This window comes from Eucyclogobius newberryi, unplaced genomic scaffold (assembly GCF_026437365.1).
Source record: "Eucyclogobius newberryi isolate DKJ021-1_F unplaced genomic scaffold, fEucNew1.0.hap1 SCAF_130, whole genome shotgun sequence".
In the NCBI taxonomy this organism is placed as follows: domain Eukaryota; kingdom Metazoa; phylum Chordata; class Actinopteri; order Gobiiformes; family Gobiidae; genus Eucyclogobius; species Eucyclogobius newberryi.
The window spans coordinates 51,156-57,155 of NW_027315758.1; the positions used below are offsets into that span (position 1 = coordinate 51,156).

The 6,000-nt window shown below is 49.1% G+C and overlaps 1 non-coding gene across 1 annotated transcript; it reads left to right on the forward strand.

The window, feature by feature from the left end:
- Positions 1 to 5,535: 5,535 nt before the first annotated feature.
- trnar-ucu (transfer RNA arginine (anticodon UCU)) lies at positions 5,536 to 5,626 on the forward strand. Its single transcript is given in 2 exon segments — positions 5,536 to 5,572; positions 5,591 to 5,626. It is a non-coding gene; the product is annotated as a tRNA-Arg (tRNA).
- The last annotated feature ends 374 nt before the right edge of the window (positions 5,627 to 6,000 follow it).

The following is a 6,000-nucleotide window of genomic DNA, read 5'->3' on the forward strand; positions in this document are numbered from 1 at the left end:
CCATCATCCTCCAAGCCGCGCGTCCTTCTGCGCAGGGGTGAGTGACAGTGGACCCGGACTGTGTTCCCACCGGACGCGTTGAGGCTGAAGGGGACTGGCTCAGAGCCCCTGGCACAGGGGCTAAGCACAGCCATCATCCTTCAAGCCGCGCGTCCTTCAGTGCGGGGGTGAGTGACAGAGGGCCTGGACTGTTGTTCCACCGGACGCGTTGAGGCTGAAGGGGACTGGTGCAGAGCCCCTGTGCCAGGGGCTAAGCGCAGCCATCATCCTCCAAGCCGCGCGTCCTTCTGCGCAGGGGTGAGTGACAATGGACCCGGACTGTGTTTCCACGGGACGCGTTGAGGCTGAAGGGGACTGGCTCAGAGCCCCTGGCACAGGGGCTAAGCGCAGCCATCATCCTTCAAGCCGCGCGTCCTTCAGTGCGGGGGTGAGTGACGGTCCCATCTCCGGAGACAAGGGGCCAGGCGCGGGGGAAGCCAGTCAGACTGACGCCCCGCGCCTGGTGGGACCTCTGTCTCGGCCTCGCTTCCAACGTGTCCGGCGTGAGGTTAGCCGGAGCAAACCACAGCCGCAAAATGTAAACAAACCCGCAGTGTGCAGGAGCCTTCGAAGCTGGATAAAACCAGAACGGGGCCCTACGATGGCGGGTCTTGAGTGCCAATAGACCAAGCTCCTTGTCTGGTATACATAGAACCATGATTTGTACCATTTTCATGGTTGATTCATGGATGATCCCTGCTCCGCCTCACGCGAGTTCGAGACCGGCTGGGTGCCCTTTTATCCATGAGGCACTGCACTGCCTCCGGCAGCCGAGTTCGGGGCCCGGTGAGGGCTCCAGGCTCCAGGGGCTCCGACCCGGAGCCTCCGACCCGCAGAAGGTGCTCCCTGGCCGGGCAAAGTCTGGCCGTGTGCGGGGTGGATGGCCCTGGGTCTGGGCGGCGCTAAGATCACGGAGCGGGTCACCTCCGCGTACAGCCCGTGGTCAGCGTGACATCGTGCTCTGCCCCGAGCAATCAGAGCAAACAGGAAGCTTCTGGAAGTGCCCGGGAGTCTGGTAAAAACAAGCCGAAAATAGACCCTCTCATGCCGGGTCTGAGCGGCGCTTAGAGCGCGGAGGAGGGCGGGAGCGCGGTGGTCCATTCAGAGGCTCCGTGATTCGCCTTACAACCAGCGGTCACCTCCGCGTACAGCCCGTGGTCAGCGTGACACCGTGCTCTGCCCCGAGCAATCAGAGCAAACAGGAAGCTTCTGGAAGTGCCCGGGAGTCTGGTAAAATCAAGCCGAAAATAGACCCTCTCATGCCGGGTCTGAGCGGCGCTTAGAGCGCGGAGGAGCGCGGAGCGCGGGGCTCCATTCAGAGGCTCCGTGATCCGCCTTACAACCAGCTCTCACCTCCGCGTACAGCCCGTTCTCAGCGTGACACTGTGCTCTGCCCCGAGCAATCAGAGCAAACAGCAAGCTTCTGGAAGTGCCCGGGAGTCTGGTAAAATCAAGCCGAAAATAGACCCTCTCATGCCGGGTCTGAGCGGCGCTTAGAGCGCGGAGGAGCGCAGAGCGCGGGGCTCCATTCAGAGGCTCCGTGATCCGCCTTACAACCAGCTCTCACCTCCGCGTACAGCCCGTTCTCAGCGTGACACTGTGCTCTGCCCCGAGCAATCAGAGCAAACAGCAAGCTTCTGGAAGTGCCCGGGAGTCTGGTAAAATCAAGCCGAAAATAGACCCTCTCATGCCGGGTCTGAGCGGCGCTTAGAGCGCGGAGGAGCGCGGAGCGCGGGGCTCCATTCAGAGGCTCCGTGATCCGACGCTCACCTCCGCACCTCCGAACCATGACTTGACATTACGGCTGTGAAGGAGCCTTGGAAGCTGGATAAAACCAGAACGGGGCCCATCGGTCGCGGTTCTCGTGTGCCCGTCAAACGAGCTCCTTGCCCGGTAGCCGCACAACCAGGAAATGTACCTGTTTCGATTGCGAAAAACGTCATTCTCAAAAACCGCCCGCCCGTCCCTCCCAGCATTACCATTTTGCATATTCCGCGTGAGAGCAGCGTAAGAATTTCTCGGGAGCAGCGTGATTTAGCCCGGGATTCTTGAGCTGAACGCTTATTCCCACGAGCCCAAAAAACGACTAAGTCCAACGGTATATAGTGTACTATTGCCGAAAAACGACAGAGTCTTTTCAGGTATTGTGTACTATTGCCGAAAAACGACAGAGTCCCTCGGGTATAGTGTACTATTGCCGAAAAACGACAGAGTCCCTCGGGTATAGTGTACTATTGGCTGGAAGCTCGTTTTTTTTTCTTAGTCCAGCAGGGGTATATGGTACTATATTCTGGTGGTCAGATCACCTCCAGGCCCCAGGGGAGTGCTTTTCTGGGGGCAAACAGTGCACTGATGATGGGGGATTATTTCATTTTGCTCATTTTGGTGTTTTTCACATTTTAACCCATTTTCACCCCTTTTGCTCACATCTTCAAACTCGGGCCCTGATTACAAGTTCTGACCAAATGATGACAAACACGGTATTTATTATGTATTTTTTTCATTTTTTTATTTTTCCAACTTATACATCCATCATTGGTGCCAGGCAGGTTGTGGAGAAAGCAGTGAAGAAAGGAGAGAGCCATCACAGAAAAGATGTCCATCCAGGGTCAAGGTACCCTGCACTTTTACATATCCAAATGACAGCATTTAAAGTTTTTTAGCGTATCTCTCGTTGCATGGAACCGCACAGAGGCCAACGCCGAGGAGCTTGGCGTTGCTGGCATGTTTGATTATGTATCACTGGTTGGCATCCCCAACCTGGTAATCCTTACCGTCCCACACAGTCCAGTTTCCAAATCTGCTAATTCATTTGCAATTACAGGCGAGGTATAGTAACTGTCCATGTAAATCTCGTGTCCTTTGCCCGTAAAGGGAGAAACCAACTCACGGACAACTGCGTGTGTTGCACTGATGTTGCTTGCATTATTTTTGTACTGTCCAGTGTGCATTGACCAGCGCAAAACATACCCTGAACAGCTTTCACTCAGGGCATACACTCTATAGCCATATTTGTCAGGTTTATTCGGAGAGTAACATTTTAGTGAAGATCTCCCCTTGAAAGCTATTGTCATTTCATCTAAAGAAAGCTCCTTGATTGGACTGTAAACTGCTGCAAATTTGGGAATAATCAAATCTATTATTGGGCGGACTTTGAACAGTTTATCGTGCCCGGGCTCGCCTGTTCTCACATAATCATTATTGTTGACAAAATGAAAGAACGAAAGAATGATTTCAAATCTGTTTCTTGACATTACATTTCCAAATCCAGGCGTTTGTGTAGGCCAAAATGTTCCCCAGTAATCCTCGATTTCAGGTTTCTCAACAAGGCCCATGGAGAGATGCAAAGCGAAAAAAGCTTTCATTTCGGTGACTGATACATCATACCACTCAAGAAATCTTGAATGTGGCTTCAGAATCATAGGTGCCATACACTGATGTGCATATCTATTTGTCTCATCAGTAATGAAAGTCCAAAACTGATCGGTCAGAAAGAGTGACAGAATATCAAATGGATTAGCATCCGTCAGATCCATCTCTCCTGTGTAGCCAACTGGGTCTTCAAAAGGTTTGATCCATGCCTCAAATACCTCGACCTCTCTCAGCATGTCCCAGCTCTCATCCACCGGGCAAGTTTTACTGCAGCCACTGGTTCCACTAGTTCCTCGCCTCCGTCTGTCCTTTGCACCTGTCCGTTGTTTCGAAGTCCCTTCATCTCCACTTGGAAATCCATCGTCACTCTCGGGGAGATAATACCCTTCAGAGTCAGAATCTGCTGTAAATTGCATGCCACGTGTACTTCCTCCAGCCATTTTTTTCCTTACCGAATCTGCCCTGGATCATACCTGGCTAATAAAGGGAAGTTGCACGGAACCGACCAATGACTGAAGTGATTCATTTTCTACTATTATTTCATTAATTTCCTTGTACGGTAAAGTTGCATTTCTGCGACTTTGGCGCTTAAAGGGTTAGAAAAAAAGATATTGCGGCTTGTCGAGTCGCAAATATTTAATTAAGCGGGCTGTTTGTCTCTGTGGCGCAATTGGCCAGCGCGCTCTGCTGTTAACCGGGAGGTTGGTGGTTCGAGCCCACCCAGGGAACATTGAAAGAGCTATCGCAGGCAAAATCTATGAGGTAACATTGGTCACTGAATATCTAGCTGAAACAGGTTAAAGTAGCATTTAAGAGGCGCTGTGGCTTAGATGGTCCAAGTGCCTGTCTAGTAAACAGGGTTCAAATCCCAGCAGTGCCTTGATGATAGCCGTTCAAGCAAATCAGTTGTTTATATGTAAAGACAAAATTATCACCCGAAAGGGCTCTTACATTTTGCAATTAGAGATTGAAAAGTATCCCTGAATAAACAGAGTAAATGCACTCTTTTCACTCCTTGTTTCTCAGTTTGATGGTAAGGATTGATTGATTGATTGATGTAGACCGTTTTCGGATGACTGTTTTGCTTTTGTGAAAAAGGGTAATCAGACAAAAGTTGCAAAGGCATTCAAAGGCTGTGAGTTCGAGACCCACCAGAGTCACTGTTGTAACCCCTGTTATCTACATTGGTAAATAGGAAAGCCTGCTTGTGTTATTAACTGATGAAAGGAACTGCTAAACTTGGTTCAATTACCACAGAATCCCAGTGTGCTATAGGCTGGCCACTGCTTGGTAGGAGTTTCCCGTACGTGAGTGACTGTTCCTTCCTTCCTTCACGCCCCGCTTAACCTCGTCTTCTTCTAAAGAGTTTGGCACTGTCCTCAGAAGCTTTGGTCTTACTCAGCACCTGAGTGGCCCCACCAAGGGCAAAGGGCACACTCTGGACCTGCTAATGACAAAGCGGGTTAATATTTCAAATTCCAGTCTGGTAAATGTTACTTTGTCTGATGGTTTCTGTATTTCTCCAGGTGCAATGAGTTTGCAGTCTTCTTTCCAAGACTCAGTTCAGAACATTAAAAATACCATTATTTGCAGATAACAAGCACGCAGCCAGCTAGACAACTGGAGTTAACCCATTTTGCATTTGTGGCTGACAAAAGTGTCCAAGAGATCACCACAAGTCTGAGTTCCACTACATGCTGTCTTTATGCATTGCCGACTAGATTTTTAAAGTCTATGGTGAGCAGTCTGTTGGCTCCAATCAATCAAAAAGTCAACATGTTGCTTGGATCTGGAATTTTCCCAAGATCCTTAAAACTGCAGTCATTAAGCCTCTCTTAAAGAAGAGCAGTCTTGATGCCACAGTGCTAAATAATTACCGGCCCATCTCAAACCTACTACTACTCAGTTGTCCATTCAAGCATGCAAATTATTTACAACGACAGAAAATGCGCTGCTGTTACAAATTGGAATAAGATGGAAAAGTATCCCTGCACACACAGATTAACTGCACTCTTTTCACTTTTTGATTCTCAGTTTGTTGGCAAGGAATGACTGATGTGGACTCATTTTGGATGAAAAACGTGTTTTGCGTTTGTGGAAATGAGCACCATGGAAGGATGCATGGACTCTGTGGCGCAATGGATAGCGCTTTGGACTTCTAAGCATAAATTGCAAGGGCATTCAAAGGTTGTGGGCTCGAGTCCCACCAGAGTCGCTAATGGTGAGAGAACATATTAGTTTTTTACAATGGAAAATCTGCTCGCTTTACTATCTGATGAAAGGCACTGCTGAACGAGGTTCAATTGCCAAGTGTGCTTGAAAAAGTAAGCAAATACATCGGCATTATGTCAAATAACATTATCTTGCAATTTTTCCTCAATATCCAGATTAACTGCAGTATATTGAGTGCGCAATAAATTGGCGAGAGTCGATTGATTGAAAGACTTCCAGTTTTTTATAGCTACATTGGTACAGGGGATTTAGCTCAAAGGTAGAAAGATTGATGCCCTCGCTCTCCATTAAACACAGTTGATTGGACAGGGGCTGAACTTTCGAATGTTGCTGGCTCGCTTTAAAAAAAAAGATATT